The sequence below is a fragment of the Xenopus laevis genome, chromosome 1L, assembly GCF_017654675.1.
Source record: "Xenopus laevis strain J_2021 chromosome 1L, Xenopus_laevis_v10.1, whole genome shotgun sequence".
NCBI classification, from domain to species: domain Eukaryota; kingdom Metazoa; phylum Chordata; class Amphibia; order Anura; family Pipidae; genus Xenopus; species Xenopus laevis.
In genome coordinates this window covers 1,769,661-1,787,366 of record NC_054371.1, presented here as the reverse complement: position 1 = coordinate 1,787,366, position 17,706 = coordinate 1,769,661, and positions in this window count along the sequence as shown.

Here is a 17,706-nt window from a genome sequence, read left to right as displayed (position 1 = left end):
AATAGGAGAACTTCATATATGGAGAGATGAGGATAAATATAACATATATGTAGTCTATGATTTCCAGTATTTCAAAGATTCACAAACATATTACCAATGTACATATAGACCTATAACATGGTCATTTCACTGGTTGTTGTCCTTTATTACTGAGTGGAAGAGGAGATATTGTTTAGTATCAATAGACATTGGTTATTTTAAACATATAAAAAGTCAGTACTGCGGAGCCCCTGAATGAATATCTACTAGAAGATAAATCATGTGTTTTGTTGCAACCTCCCCCATGATTACGTTTTTTATTCCTTGAACTTGAAACATTATGTCTGTCTCAAAATCCACCTTTTGAATGAAAGCATGCTCAAATTAAGAGTGTTAAATGGGACAGGGGCAGATAATTCCAGAGAATGGCTACAGCATGTTAAAAATCCTGGATACAGGAGTGAGGAGGGGAGATGTAGATGTTTAGACTTATGTATATCTATGAAGGTTTTCATTTATCCAGATCATGTTATATCTAGTAGAAGTAAATCTAGAGCAAATGGACTTGTTGTGTAATCATTAGAGCTGTTTCACTACTCATCTCAGAAGATTCTTCAGTTCAACTGACTGGTATGGGAAAATCCTCAATAAATATGAAGGGGATCAGACAAATCCTTCCCCTGTTTTTTGTATGTGACATAGGCTGGAGAGCCTAAAAACAAGAGAAAGCAGTAAAACCCCACACTACCTTACTAAAATTAATTGAGATCTAATTATATAAGTGCTTAGTGCTATTATAATCATATGCTTAATTCTCAATCAATTTACACCAACATACAATTAATGGTATTTCAATCGATTGTGTTAATACAAATAATTATGATTAAAGTGCTTAAGTGCTATAAATGAGGTGCTGTGACCTTCAACAAAATGTATCTACACACAACTGATGAATAATCTAAAAGTTCATGGTTCTTATATGAATTAAATAAGGTGCTAGTGATGTAGTTATAATTTTAAAGTGAGTTCATGGTATCAAACAATTAAAAATAAAGCGTCAGCAATTCATGAATAAAAGTTAGAAATTAGAAAATAGTATACTTGATAATTATGGGGTGATATATATATATATATATATATATTGTGGGGATTTGCTCAATCGGTGGCTGCAGTGCTTGCATAACATGAAGGGAACAGCAAGTGGAGTTTGTAAACAGGACTGGGCCTGCTCGTTTATTCAGCAAAATAACACAGTTCAAGTGTAAAATGAAACAGCTTATTTCAGCATGGCATCAATCCAAACAGTCAAGAACTTTCAATGCCTCCTTACAAGCCCCAGTACCTCTCCCAATGAGTGTGGCTGGATTGGTTTTAGGGAGCCTGATCTCTCCTCTCAGTGCTTCCCCCTTTCTCACTGTTCTGAATTGTAACACTCCTTTTACCATTCAGTCAGCTGAACATGCTCCTGGCACAAAACCCGTAATGGACCTAGGAATGGAAGCTTCATCCCTCCCAATGCTCTACAAAGGCTCCGGACTCCAGGACCCAGACCAGAAATTCAAAACAACTCAGAGAAAACCCATAAGCTGGTTTTCTCCCTGTATCTATTCCCTGGAGCCCCTCACCATGTATAGGTAAGAAACCTAGGTGAAATATAGACACCATTTATAACTTTTCCAGCTGGTGTCTCACATACCCTCCCCCTCTGCTCAGACCTGTGGGGTAGAGCACTTTTGGCCAACAAGCAGTGGACTCGGGATAAAGCGTCAGCATTTCCTTGCTGAGACCCGGGTCTGTGCTCTACAGAGAACTTAAAGTCTTGCAAGGCCAGAGACCATCTCATAACCGTTGCATTATTCCCTTTATTTCTAGACATCCATCTTAAGGGAGAATGGTCAGAAATCAATTTAAACTGTCTACCCAACAAATAATACCTCAAGGAGTCCAAAGCCCATTTTACGGCTAGACACTCCCTTTCTACTATGGAGTCATTTTTTTTCCGCTGGAGTTAACTTCCTGCTAAGATAAACTACATGGTGCTCCTCTGCATTAACTGCCTGTGATAGGACTGCTCCTAGCCCAACATCAGAGGCATCTGCTTGTACCAGAAACTCTTTCTTGAAGTCTGGTGTAACTAACACTGGCCTTTTGCATAATATTTCTTTTAACCTTTGAAAGGCTTTTTCTGCTTCTTCTGTCCACTTGACCATGGCAGACTTTTTTCCTTTTGTAAGGTCTGACAGTGGGGTGGCTTTAGTAGCAAAGTTCGGCACAAATCTTCTGTAATAACCTGCAATCCCCAGAAAGGCTCTAACTTGTTTTTTTGAAATAGGCTGGGGCCAGGTTTTAATTGCCTCAATCTTATCTATTTGGGGTTTTATAACTCCCCATCCTATATTATACCCCAGGTACCGGGCTTCTTCCATGCCTATTGTGCACTTTTTGGGATTGGCTGTTAAACCAGCTTCCCGTATGGAATTTAGAACAGCCTGTACCTTTGAAAGATGGGAAATCCAGCCCCTGCTAAAGATCACTACATCATCTAAATATGCTGAGGCATACTTACTATGTGGCTTGAGTATATGGTCCATCATTGTCTAAAAAGTGGCGGGGGCCCCATGTAAACCAAATGGCAGAACAGTGTACTGAAAATGGCCTTCTGGGGTAGAAAAAGCCGTCTTTTCCTTGGCCCTGTCTGTCAAGGGTACCTGCCAATAGCCTTTGGTAAGGTCAAGAGTAGAGATGTATCTAGCTTGGCCCAACCTTTCAATTAGTTCATCTACCCTTGGCATAGGGTAAGCATCAAATTTGGAGATCTCATTTAACTTTCTGAAATCATTGCAGAACCTTAAGCTGCCGTCAGGTTTGGGAATTAAGACAATGGGGCTGGACCACTCACTGTGTGACTCTTCTATTACCCCAAGACTCAACATATTTTTAACCTCTGTTGAAATTGCCTGTCTTTGAGCCTCAGGTATCCGATAGGGCTTTAACTTAACTTTTACCTGAGGGTCAGTAATAATGTCATGTTTTATGACATTAGTTCGACCTGGCAATTGAGAAAAAACATCTCTGTGTCTTTGTAGAAACTCCCTTACTTCCTGAGACTGAGCTGAAGACAGAGTTTCAGAAATTTTAACCTCAGGTTCCTCTTGGAAGTGGGACACTCTAGGACATCCCACCGCCAGCTAAGATCATAATATGCCTTTTGGGGTTCACCTGTTAGAAAAGGAGCCAGTACTTCAGCCCACTGATCCTCAGGGAGCTTCTCTCTCTCTGCGACCCTTTCAAAGATGGTCAGGTAAGCTTCAACATCATCATCAAGTGTAAGCTTTTGCAGGGAGGACTGGATTAACTTTTGTGACCTGGAAACTGACCCCACTTGTCTCTCTGCCATAACTTGAATCTGCTGCTGCAACGACTGATTTACCAGCTGCTGTTCTTACACAGAGGCCTGATAAGAGTCTGATAAGTGTCGCATCTGTTCAACATTTAGTTGGTCTCTTGCTGCAGTTGGTTTGCCTGCTGCTGGTTAGCATTTGCCAGTACTAGCTGCTTTACTAGTTCCTCCATAATTGCTGAGAAATTCCCTTTAAGAGTACTGTCTCTTTAAGAATCTTGCCCGGATCCAAACACCATATGTGGGGATTTGCTCAATCGGTGGCTGCAGTGCTTGCATAACATGAAGGGAACAGCAAGTGGAGTTGTAAACAGGACTGGGCCTGCTCGTTTATTCAGCAAAATAACACAGTTCAAGTGTTTAATGAAACAGCTTATTTCAGCATGGCATCAATCCAAACAGTCAGGAACTTTCAATGCCTCCTTACAAGCCCCAATACCTCTCCCAATGAGTGTGGCTGGATTGGTTTTAGGGAGCCTGATCTCTCCTCTCAGTGCTTCCCCCTTTCTCACTGTTCTGAATTGTAACACTCCTTTTACCATTCAGTCAGCTGAACATGCTCCTGGCACAAAACCCGTAATGGACCTAGGAATGGAAGCTTCATCCCTCCCAATGCTCTACAAAGGCACCGGACTCCAGGACCCAGACCAGAAATTCAAAACAACTCAGAGAAAACCCATAAGCTGGTTTTCTCCCTATATCTATTCCCTGGAGCCCCTCACCATGTATAGGTAAGAAACCTAGGTGAAATATAGACACCATTTATAACTTTTCCAGCTGGTGTCTCACAATATATATATATATATATATATATATATATATATATATATATATATATATATATATATATATATATATATGTGTGTATAGTGGTGAGGCACTGGTGAGCCCTTTGTAGGTGATTAGAAGAATTTTGAATTGAATCCTGTATATGAAAAGTGTCAGCGCAAGGACAGACAGAGAGGGGACAGTACTTGTGAAGTAGGAGGAGAGGTGTATGAGTCTGTGGTGGTTTCAGTTTACACAAGGTAAGTCCATAGTTCAGTGAGTTACATTCATTTAAATTAAATATGACAAATGCATGGATGTAAATTTCAGTAGTCTCTTATGTGAGGAAGGATCAGTTGTGAGAGGTGTTCTTTAGGTAAAAGTGTCATGATTTGGGGAATGAATGAGAGGACAGGGTCAAATGTGACATTAGAAAGGAGAAGTGAAGCAGAAGCTGAGGGAATGGATGCTAGGGTACTGTCCCTTTTGTTAAGTCTTCTTTCCAAGCTAGGAAATAGACTACAAAGACCTCAGAAGTGATAGATATCAGGATAGGAGATTGGGTGAGTAGATGTAGCAGGGTGTTGAAAGTGTTAAAAAGTTGTTTAGAATTGTGAGACTTTGAATGCGAGAGAGGAAAAAGTAGGACTTATCAGATAAGAAAGCATCCCTGAGGTTTTTGAAGTTTTGCAGTGCAATTTTGTATTATCGGAAGTTAGTGGTGGTGCTGTTTTTCCTAAACGCAGTTCTAGTCTGCAACTCATAATTTGTTTGTGTGTTTAGTATGTTAGTTCAGATTTGGTTTGGCCAGGCACTTGGATTCAGATGAATCCTACTAAAAAGGCTGAATCCCAAACCGAATCCCGGATTCTGTGAATCCCTAATTAACAGAGACAGCAATATGACACCCTGTGGAGGCAGCTTGGGGAGTTAATGGTTCACCTTCTAGGTGTTCTTGTAGGAACGCCAAATCAAAATCCTGCTGAAAAATGCAGAATCTTGGCCAAATTCCAAATGGAATCTTGGATTTAGTGCATCCCTAGTTTCTTGGCAATGTGGTCCAGATCCCCTGCAGCAGAAATCTATCAGGAAAGGAATATTACCTGAATCCCACTTAAGTCACTTCACTTAGATAACACTTGATAACTAGATCTATCTGTCTCATGTTCCTAGAATGTACTATGATAGTCCTGTCCTGTAAACTGACTGGGTCCCTGTTATTCGACTTCACTCAAGAGAGTGGTCACCTAAAAACCAGAACGCCCTCCTCCAAATTCTGAACTGCAGGGAAGCAGCAAGATTAACCTTAATGTGAAACAAACATATAAATTAACCCCAAAGCTACTTTCCTGTCCAGAATTTAAAAAATTTGCAAGAGTGCTGATCATTTTGGAGTAGACAAGATACAAACCCTTTAAGATCTGTGTAGGCTAAAGTCCTTGCTTGTGGATCAATAGCAGAAACTGAAATGCAGAAGACTGTGTTTTTTATGAAAACAGTGCAGATATGGCCATTAGTATATGAAAGATATTTAACTGTATATTTTACTGTCCTTTAAGTGACTTTATGAACTTAATCTTCTCTCCATCCCTACAGATCAGTTATGGTGCTTCAAACCCAGTGCTCAGTGACAGAGTCGCCTTCCCATACTTTTTTCGGACAGTACAAAGTGATGATGCCAATTATTTTGCTTTAAGTAAATTACTGAGACATTTTGGTTGGACCTGGGTTGGAATAATTACATCTGATGATATGAGTGGAGAGGAAGAATATGAAAGGTTTTTCAGATATCTCTCCAGTGAAGGCATCTGCACTGAGTTCAGAATACAGATGAGAAGCAATGAATTAGAATTTGAATATAATAAAATACTTTGCTATAACACAATTCGGGCATCCTCTACAAGTGTAATTATATTTATTGGCAGCAGAACAGTTCCTGATTCATCTGTTTATGCATTAGGTCTATTGAATACTCAGTTACAAGACAAGACTTTGATACTTCCATCACATTGGGGGAATAACGATATTGTTATTAGATACGCCCCAAAAATATTCAATGACAGTATGGTATTCATGCAAGCGTATAATTACGATGTGCAAACCAATGAAATGAGCAGATTTTTAGGAAATTTACATCCTTCAAAACATCAAGAGAACTCAGTACTTGAAAATATCTTTTCAATTTTTCATTTGTGTTTCTCAAAAGACAAAGAAATGAATGACTTGTGTCAACATGAATACTTTCTTAAGCTCCATAACTGCTCAGGGAAGGAACATATTAGGGACCTTTACTTTTTTAGAACTAAATACTCTTCTCCTCGAGTGCTTCTTGCCATTGACATGATGTGTCATGCTCTTCATGAGATGAAGAAATCTGAAAGTCTTCCCTTCAAGCACCATGTAATTATCAAATCCCACTCAGCTGTCCTTTGTTTCATTAGTTCTGTGATAGTGTGATAGTAACAGCTCTCCATCACTTTAGAAAGTTTCTCCTTTCATCATAAATACTGGGATTCGCTGTTAGAATTAGAGATTTAAAATCTGAGGTTTCACAGATATAAAATGCATAAAATGGATTTATGTGTCTCATGGTTACATTTCAATTAAAAAGTATTTAACATTATAACATAATATAAGGTGTGTGAGTTCACTGCTGTATGGGATTTCCTATTGAGATAACCTTTGCCCTGTGTAAGGTAGGTTTTGCCATTGGTTCAGGTTAATTGTGTTTCTTCCCCAGACTCAAAAAAAGGGGTGGGATTCCATAGTACTACTTCTCTGCACTATAATGACTGAATGAAGAAAGCACAATATAACTAGCTTGTGTCAAAAGAAATATCAAAAGAAATATATTATATACTTTCCACTACCCCAGATATTTTCCCCAAATCTATAGGCCATTGCAGGAGCCCACATGCTTTAGTCATCTAATGATGATACAGAAGATAAATAATTACCTGCACATTCAGCAGAAAGAGAGTTTGGAGGTGGAAGTTGACCATGAACTGGAATGGCAGCAAAGTCGGATTGCTCCTGGGGACAATAAGTAAATATTCTCTTAAATATGTTTTTTTTGCCATTTTGAAAATACATTCCACTACCCCAAGATATTTGCCCCAAATCTATAGGCCATTGAAGGTGCCCACTTGCTTTATGTCACGGTCGGCACCCTAAACCAGAACTAGTGCCAAGCTCCCTGGTCTCGGCTCGGCTTCACCAGTAGTGTGACCGCCTTTGACTTCGGGAGGAGCCCTCAGCGTGCTCCGATGCCACCTGGACTTTTCGAGAGGAGCAAGGCGAAGAGTTCTGGCAAGCAAAGGGGCACGACAGTTGTAAAAGTCAGTTAGACTGAAGGTCACTGTACAACAGGATAAGACAGATTCGTGGTCAGACTGGCCGGGTCGAGGCTAGAATCGTCAGGCAGGCAAGGGTCAAAAACCGGGTAATCAATCAGATGGAATGAGGCAGAATCGGAGTCAAATAACAGGCAGAGGTCAAACCAGAATGTCAATCAGGAGGGTTAAGCAGAATCGAGGTTGGTTTCAGGAAAAGGTCAGGTTCCAGAGATCACAGTAGTCAAACAGCCAGGCAGGGTCAAACACAGGAATCAAAACAGACAAGAAGCTTTTCAACACAAGGTGCAAGGCACCAGGGACAGAACCTATCAAGGGCACTGAATACAAACTGAAGTCCATTTAAATACAGTTTGAATTTTGCAACAGTTTTTGTCATCACATCAGCGCGCATGTGCAGAAAACCAGGAAGAGGTGCGCACGTTCGCCCTAACAGACCGGTGCCTGCAAGGAAGCAGTTTGGCGCGGCGGATGTCCCCGCCGAGGGGAGGTAGGCGTCCCTGCCGTCCCCCCACTAGACCACCAGGGTAAGATTTTATTACACTTTAGTCATATACAGTAATGGCGTATGATGATACAGAAGATAAAGAGTTACCTGTACATTCAGCAGAAGAAGAGGTTTGAGTTGGGATTTGATCATGAACTGGAATGACAGCACAGTCTGATTGCTCCTGGGGAGAATAAGCATTTAGCAACTAACACACATAAGCAACTTACGTCCACTGCATACAGAAGTGCAGTAATAAAAACTCAGACATTGTAAAAAATGGAAAACTATGGAGAAAAGAAAAAATATTGTGTGTTTGATACAGATTAACTAAACCCAGATAACTCACTTATCTCTATGTCACAGCATCTCATCTAATTAAGGAATTTCTATGGAGGCTTCATGTAAACAATTGTAGTACAGTATTGTATTGTTCTTAGAAAGATTAAATGCATTAAATGAGTTTAGATGACTTTAGATAACACAGTTTCTTCAGTTTATCTCGAGTCATGACTGTCAGGGCCCGAAGGCTCCGCATGGATTTTGCGGACCAAGAAGGAATCAGCAAGTCCAAACGCAGTTCACAGTATCCAAAAGGGTTCAAGTCAAGTCCATGCAAATGTTGATTCAGGCAGCAATCTTTGTAAACAAGATAACAGGCCAAAATCAATAACAGGAAACAGAATAGTAGTAATAAATCACACCCAAGTTGCAGGTACATTAGTGAGAAGCAGATCTTGAGGAAAAGACAGTGGATGTTGACCATAAACACAGAAGAAGGGAGATCTTTCAGAAAAGGCATGCAGAGCATTGTTGTGAGCGAATTCGGTCCATGGAAGGAGATCTTCCCAATTGTCTTGACATAAAGAAACATGACATCTCAAAAATTGTTCAAGTGCTTGATTAACTGTGGTACTGTTAGACTGAGGATGGTAAGCAGATGAGAATTGAAGGGTAATATTAAGGGTTTTGCACAAAGATCTCCAAAACTTAGAAACAAATTGGGAACCTCTATCAGACACAATTTCAGTCGGAAATCCATGGAGATGAAAAATATGCTGAATGAATAACTCAGAAAGTTCTACTGCCAAGGGTAATTTACGTAGAGGCATAAAATGTGCTATCTTACTGAATCTATCCACCACCACCCAGATGACGACCGTGTAGCCTAGGGAAACAGATAGATCCACAATAAAGTCCATGGCTAAATGGGACAGGGGTCTAGAGGGAATGAGTAATGGCTGGAGAAATCCCTTGGGAGGAGAGTGTTCAGACTTAGATGCAGCACATATAGTACAGAATGGAAGCCCACTAGACCAGCCTGTTTGGAATTATGAGATTGACTGAGGATGGTGTGACAGAGTTCTGGTGGTACGTACATTGAAGGTGCCGAAGATTGTGCCAACATGATCTGTGAGGGGAATAAGACAGCTACGATTTTAGCTGGGGGCACAATGGGCTCAGTGTCTTTAATGCAAGGATCTTCAGAAATAAAGCTTCTAGAAAGTACATCTGCCTTTTTATTTCTGGAGCCAGGATGAAAAGTTATGATGAAATTGAAATGGGAAAAGAAGAGTTCCCAATGAGCCTGTCTGGGATTTAGGCGTTTGAGGGCTTGGATGTATCCCAGATTTGTATGGTCACTGAAGAGTGTCACTGGAACAGTAGAGCCATCTAATAAATATCTCCATTCCTCCAAGGCTAGCTTGACAGCCAGAAGTTCCTGAATTCCCACATCTTAATTCTGTTCAGGAGGAGAACATTTTTTGGAAAAGAAGGCACAGGGATATAACTTCCCATCACATGGTAGCCTCTGGGAAAAATGGCCCCTGCCCCAACATCTGATGCATCTACTTAGATGAAGAACGGAAGAAGAGGATTGGGATGTCTGAGAATTGGAGCGGAAGAAAATGATTATTTCAAGGTCTTGAAGGTCTCCAAGGCTTTTAGGGACCAACTTATGGATAAGGGTCAGAATTGATGAACTTTGATGAACTGTCTGTAGTAATTTGGGAAGCCAATAAATCTCTGTATGGACCTTGTACTGGTAGGAAGAGATCTTTGCAGGATCCATCTCAAAGCCCTTTTGGTAAATTATGTACCCCTTAAAAGGAATCTTGGGAGTTTCAAAGGTGCACTTTTCTAGTTTGGCAAAAAGAGCATTCTTTCTCAACTGGGAGAGGACTTCACGTACTTCAAGCAGATGTTCCTACAAAGTCTTGGAAAAGCTTAAAATGTCACCCAAGTAAACCACAACACTTTGGGCTAACAGGTCTCGAAAAATTTAATTGATGAACTCTTGGAAAACTGCAGGCACGTTGCAGAGCCCAAAAGGGTGTTAGAAGCAGTTTTCCACTCATCACCTTCTCGGATTCGGATTAAGTTATATGCTCCCCGAAGGTCCAACTTCATAAAGAGACAGGCTCCTTTAAGTTGGTCGATCAGTCCTGAAATGAGAGGAAGAGGATAGCGGTTTTTAGAGGGGATTTTATTTAAGCCCTGATAATCAATGCAGGGTCGTAACTGCCATCTTCCTTCTCAATGAAAAAGAACCCTGCACCAGCAGGTGATGAAGAGGGATGAATGAATCCCCTTTGCAGATTTTTTTGGATATACTCCTTCATATCTTTAGTTTCTGAATGGGAGAGTGGGTATGTATGTCGCCGAGGAGGCATGGTGCCAGGAAGGAGTTTAATGGGGCAATCGTACATCCGGTGAGGAGGGAGAGTCTCTGCAGAGTTTTTGCTGAATACATTTGAGAAATCCTGATAAGCAGAGGGAAGAGAATGAAGATCAACTGCCACAGAAAATATCTTCAGGAGAGTATTAGAGGGAAGGCAGTTCTGTTGACATAGAAGGCTCCAACTGGATATCTGAGCTTCAGCCCAATCAATGACTGGATTGTGGTGGCAAAGCCAGGGTAGCCCTAAAACCACTGGCATGGAGGGAGAATCGATGAGGAGAAATGAAAGTCTCTCATTGTGAAGAGTGCCTATTTTAAATGGTAATTCCAGTGATGACTATGAAATGAATGCTCAAGATAAGAGTCAGTCAGAACTCGAAGAAGTACAGACAAGTATTGCAGGGGTATGACATGGTGTTCTGCAAAACTCGGTCCCCACTACACCAGAGTCAAGGAATGCTTGGACATGGATGGACTTAGAAGAAACTTGGGAAGGAGGAATCTGAGAGAAGCTTTATGGGGAAAAGGATCAATTCTGCCCAGGTGAGTCTCCCCAAACTTACCTAGGCGTGGTAGTTTCTCTGTTTCACAGAGCAGTTATAGGCAAAATGAGCCTTGCCCCCACAGTACAGGAATAACCCAGCAGCATGTCTTTATGGCAAGTTCGATGAGGTAATCAAATTGAGTAGGCAGATCACGGGAGACCAGATCATCTTTCAACCAAGCGCATTGCCCCTGGTAGAATGCGGCATGGTAAGCTTCATTGTTCCAGCCTGTCTCACCTCTAGCATGCGGAAATCACTAGTACTCCAATTTCCTTGAAGAAGAAGCAACCTGACCAGGAGCATCAAAAATGGCCCGAAAAGACTGGAGGACAGCTTTGGCATCATGAATTCAAGGAGAGTCTTTTCCCACGGGGAGATGCCCATTCTAGTGCTTTCCCTTCCAGACAGGTAATCACGTACCCCTTGGAGCTTGCGCTGGGGTTGCCAGCGTGAGCACTGAGAGTTTGTCCAGAATGACTTCCATAGCTTGGCCAAAATGTGACTGTTGGGCCTCATAGGCCTCCATGCGAGAAGCTAATCCACAAAAGGCCCTGCCGAAGTCTGGCTGGGCTTCCTCAGACTTTTGCGGTATCCAAAAGAGTTATAGAAGAAGTCAAGTCCAGGCAAAGGTCGATTCAGGCAGCAAGGTTCTTAAATGAGATAACAGGCCTAAATCAATAACAGGAATAAGAATAGTAGTAATAGTTGAACCTATAAATGGGCATGGCCTGCAAGGTTCTGGCTTCTTTTATAGGCATATTTTCACACAAAACGAGCATAATGATGTCATGCGTCACGTGCTGACATTATGCGTTGATGCTGCATTTTTTGACGCACTGGCATCATGCCGTTGTACCTGTTTGACGCGCTGGTGACAAATTGGCATTAGAACATGCCTTGTGGGAGACCTGGGCGCCACCATCTTGCCTCTAGCTTTGGAGAACCGGAACGCTGGTAAGGATTCCTCACAATGGCACATTTAACACACAAATCCAAGTAGATTCATCTGTATAAAGAAACTAAAATTTTGTGATGGGCAACCCACACCATTCAGCCAAATATTTTATTTACTCCCTTATGAATATCATGCGCCAAACAATTTAATACACAATCCTGTATAATAAAGACATATATGTATATATAGTGATTCCTTAAAAAAGCAGGTATGTTATTGTAGATGATTAGAGAAATCCTTCACCTGTTTTTCTGTCTGTGACATCATCCAGCTGGACGCCCAGTGCATCCTTGGGAGAGAGGGTGTGTCTGATTTTGGAGTCAAATGTACAGAGTCTCCAAAAGAGCTTAATAAGGGTTCTATGCTACAGTATCCAGCCAGAACCAAGCTACTGCATCTCTAGAAGTACAGAGAGAGTCCATTCCATGCCAAGCTGCTAGAGCCCCCGGAGTTGAAAGGTGCCACTGGTGAGATTGATCCTGCCACAGAGCTGCCTGTAATCTCCAGTGTGACTGCCTCTGAGAGCACCCCAGTGAGTGAGCCACCCAAGGGAGGATACTGGGAAGGATACAAGTGTGGGGCCCCGGTTTGAGGACAGGTCTTGTGAATTCACCTGCTACATGGGAGTGGCTGCTAAGTTCCAAAGGGAGAGGTAATTTTGAGAAAGGTAGTGCTACTTGGGGTATAAGAGCTCAAGGGACATTCCATTTTAACTGAACTGTGTGATTATTAACCCTTCCAGAGGATTGGTACTTTGATAATAAAAAGGACTGTGTCAGGTACCTAATAGCGAGTAAGGTATGTCCCACATGTCCCCAGTGCAGGACTGCATTGTGTAATAGTTCTTTCATTACTGTTTTATATAAAGATTATATTTCTTTCATTGCAAACGTGTGCGTTTTATTTTTCCTAGTGGAACCCCCCTGAGGTGTGCTTCTCAGTGTTCCCTAGGTGGAGGCACTGCCCTGTAAATCTCAGTTTCCAGTACTTTTCATATGCAAAACTATGACTCAGGGCCCTGGATTGCCAATGGTTAATTGCTATTTAAAGAGACACTTACCAAATTAAGGCTATATTATGATATAATAAAATACTTGTCTCTGAGTCTGTAGAAATAAGGGCACACCAAAAAATGCAATTTTTAAAATGTTTCAAGTTGAGTTGTAACAGCATCAAGTAAAGGTCAATGGGTGGTACATTTTCAAACATACAAAATTAGCAATTATGGAACAGAATTATATATGGTGCATAAGAGTGTATTAAACATATGGGTCTTTCTATCAATAATTCTGCAAAGCAGTATGCTTTTTTTTATGCCATTTCAGTGTACTAAAATCCTTGGAACTCTAACTCACAATTATGTGTAATAGTACCTGGGGGGCAACTTCCCCACTTGTGCACAGGTTGACTGCGCACCTACATGCGTTATTTTATTGTTACACCATGTGATGTCATTGTGCTTGGTGCAAAGTTTAAATCTTTAAAAGTGCTCAGTTCCTTCTTTGCTTTGCCTAACATTGGTCTATTCAAGATACTTCCTGGGTGCACTTATTATTGGTTTACTACTCCTTGACTGTTGCCTGTCCTTGACCATTGCTGTATCACTGCCTGAACCAACCTTTGTCTGTTTTCTGACTACGCTTCTAGATCCTCACTCTGTACCACGCTGACTGATTGGCTTTTGAACCTGGTCTGTTTCTTCAACTACGTTCTGCTCTTTCCCAATTACTCCAGTCACATGTTCCAGTTCCCTTGCTTGCCCAGAACCATCACCTTGGTTCTCTCACTTTAAGACCTGGCGGCATATGAGTAGCAATGTGAAAGGCGGCTGTGAGACAGAAGCTTCAGCCGTGACATGAACTTTGGGGTCTGTTTTGGGTTTGGGATACCAAACATGATACCTTGACTGTTCTAGGTCTGTTTCTTATCAACACACTAAGTGTCCTGTGACCAAGCTGCTCTCCATCAGCCTAAAAACTTTTATAAATAGAAGGATCACGGTCGGCTGATCTGAGCATGCTCACTGTCCTGGACAACTCCTTGATTTTTGCCTTTAGGACCCATTACACATCCACAATAACATTCTATTGACTGACGCAAAATAGCAATGCTAAGGTAAAGAGAACACCAGTAAAATACAGTGTAACAATGGAAGGATGCATTGTGGGATAATAGTTAATTATACAGAAGCTAGTGCCCAATCTATTCAGCCACTAAAGGTACAAACAGATTGTTCCTGTAATGAGAAGTCTGGCAAAACCCTACTGTGAGTGTAACAATGTGGCCACTGGAGTGCAGAGCTTTTGACATTCCCCAGATCTCTGCTGACAATAGACATAAATCATTATGTAACTCAAACGTATATTATCTCTATGGGTTTAATGGGCTTTACTCCATTATTACCAAGTCTAATTTGTCAGCACTGACCTATTCAAACATTTTTCCTAAACAGCAGCTGCACTGGCATTTGAGGAAACCACAAGATAGGACCCAACATGGAGCAACCTTCTCATTTGATGAAAATGGAGAATATATCACTGGGTTACGGATCTATAAAGGTATCACAGATGCAGATGAAATGAATAACAACTTCCTTGCTGAGTTTTCACCTTGGGCTCCACCAGATCAGCAGCTGAACATCACTTCATCATTAATAAAATGGAAGACAAATAACAACAAAGTAAGAATATTACTCTTTATTGTTTTTTTAATATTTATTAAACTTTACGGTGCATATTTATTTATATATATTAATATAAAGGTTTATAGTATTTATCCTCTAAGGTTGATCTGAAATCACTGTGAGCGTCTGTGACCATATAAAGGCACAAGGCCAGGCCCGGATTTGTGGTGACGCCACATAGGCCCGGGCGTAGGCCGGCAAAAAATTAGGGTCAGCATGTCGCCCAGCCGCGGTCTGTGAAACACTGGGGAGCGCAGCTCTTGAGTGCTCCTGTTAAAGCGTGCATGCGTGCTCGTAGGGAAAGGTGTAAATGGGCTACGACCGCAAGGCCGGGTGACAGAATCTCGCGGCCTTGGGGTGCCCGCCCACATAATCCGGCGCTGCACAAGGCTGCAGGCTGAATTATACAGAGAACTCTGAGTATCATTCATGTATTATAAGGGATAATGTACCCCCTATTGTGAATAATAAGGATATTAGAAGTCACTGAGGGGTTGTTCTGTGACCATATAAAGACACAAGGCTGCAGGCTGAGTTATACAGGGAACTCTGAGTATCACTCATGTGTTATAAGGGATAATGTACCCCCTACTGTGAATAATAAGGATATTAGAAGTCACTGAGAAACCTGTTATCCAGAAAGTTTTATAGTACAATAAGGTCATCTCCCATTAACACCATTTCAAACAAATAAGAAGGAGAAAAGAGAAATGTGTAGCACAAAGAATTGCACTGTTATTTGACAATTTCAGACTAAATTATAGTTTGAGGTTCACTCAACAAGTATAATCATATAATCAGACCTGCACCTGAATAATTATCCCTTGCTCTCTGCCCCCTTCACTTCCATTGCTCACTATAGAATTCCAATTCTCACAACTTTCTACACTTTTTTTAATTGTATTTCTAGATCCCAATAGCTCAATGCTCAGCCAATTGTGCCCCTGGACAAAGGAAGGTGCCAATACCTGGAGCCAAAACCTGCTGTTATGATTGTGCCCCTTGTTCCAATGGAGAGATCTCCAACACAACTGGTACAAATGTCATTTTTGATAATGTATTTATTTTCTTACCTTAAATGTATGTGAAAGGAATAAATACAGCGCAGAGAAAGAGACAAATAGAAGGTGAAGGCTAGATAGAGACATAAGCACATGGAATGTATCAACATATTATTTTATACAGAAAATAAAATCCACTTGTAATATTGTTTTCTCTCTCTATTTGCACTTCATGGGTTAACTCTAAACCATGTTCACTAACAAATAATTAATAATGTACAGCATATTTAATAATATAAAAAGTTGGATGACGTTAACAATTTATAAAAAAAGATTCCAAAAATTCATTAATAATCACACAATGATCATACAATAATCATAGATTGGCATAATGCAAGAAATACTTAATAATGAATAAATGGAGAACAAGCCTGTCATATATTTGTTACTACATAAATCAGGTTGAAAAAAGTCCATCAAGCTCAACCCTTCCAAACAGGGCCGATCCTGCACATTTTGCTGCCTAAGGCGGGCTTCATTTTGCCGCCCCCCCTCCCCACTTTTCCAGACCAGGACGGGGTGGGGTGTCCACATCGCTAATGCAGAGCACACAGTTGCGCGCTCTGAACTAGAAGAGTTAGTTACCAGGAGCGGCATTTTTGTCGCCCCTGGTAACCAGGGAGGCTCTGCTGCCTGAGGCGAGTGCCTCAACTCGCCTCATTGGCGGAGCGCCCCTGCTTCCAAATGAAACCCAGTATGCATATATACACACATTCACACCAACCCCTCCATATACTCACAAGCTATATACAGATGCAGCCACTTTGGTTTGTCTGTTTGACACAGAATAACTAAACACAGATATCCCATTTATCTCATTTAACACAGAAAACTGCGTCACAACATCCCATCTAATTAAAGCATTCACCATTGTTCACAATGGTGCTTTGGTATGCTAATGGAAAGGTTAAATGCATTAAATGAGTTAAGATGACTTTAGATAACGCAGTTTCTTCAATTAACCATGAGTCATGACGCATTTATCTCACAAATCCAAGTGGCTTCATCTGTATACCAATATACTGTATACTTTATCAAAGGTCGAGTGAAGTTAAACCCTTGAATGTCAGGAAGGCTATTAACATCTTCAAATGGGTCAACAGACCTCTGCCGTTGAACACATGAACTCAGCAGAATTTAGGTGGTGACCAATTAAGTTCAAGTTACTTCCAGGGTCAAAATATAAGTCTCAAATTAGAATTAGAATTATATGATTATTCCCAACTTGAATTTGTGAATTTTGACCAAAAACATAACTCAAAAATTTGAATTCGAATTTACTATTCAAACCTTAATAAATCTCCCCCTAAATGTAGATTTTAGTATCATAATAGCCTTGGATATTCTGCTTGTCCAAGAAAACATCCAAGCCCCTCTTAATTTGTTAACAGAATCATCGGGAAGTGCATTCCCCAACCTCACTGTCCTCACTTTGAAGAATCACCTATGTTGCTTCAAATGAAAGTTATTTTCTTCTTTTTTTTTTTTTTTTTCTTTTGAAGGGGAGGCCTCTGGAGCAGTGATCCTCTTTATGTGAAAAAAGGTCCCCCACTATCTGTCTATAATTTATTCTAATGTACTTGTAAAGTATAATCATGTCCCCTCACAAGTTTCTATTTTCCAGATACAAAAGCCCCAACCTTGACAGTCTATCATTATAATTTAAATCTTCCCTCCCTCTAACCAGTTTGGTTGCACTTAGTCTCTGCACTCTCTCCAGCTCATTTATATCCCTCTCAAGAACTGGAGCACAAAACTGCACTGCATACTCCAAAATAGAAACAGTACATTC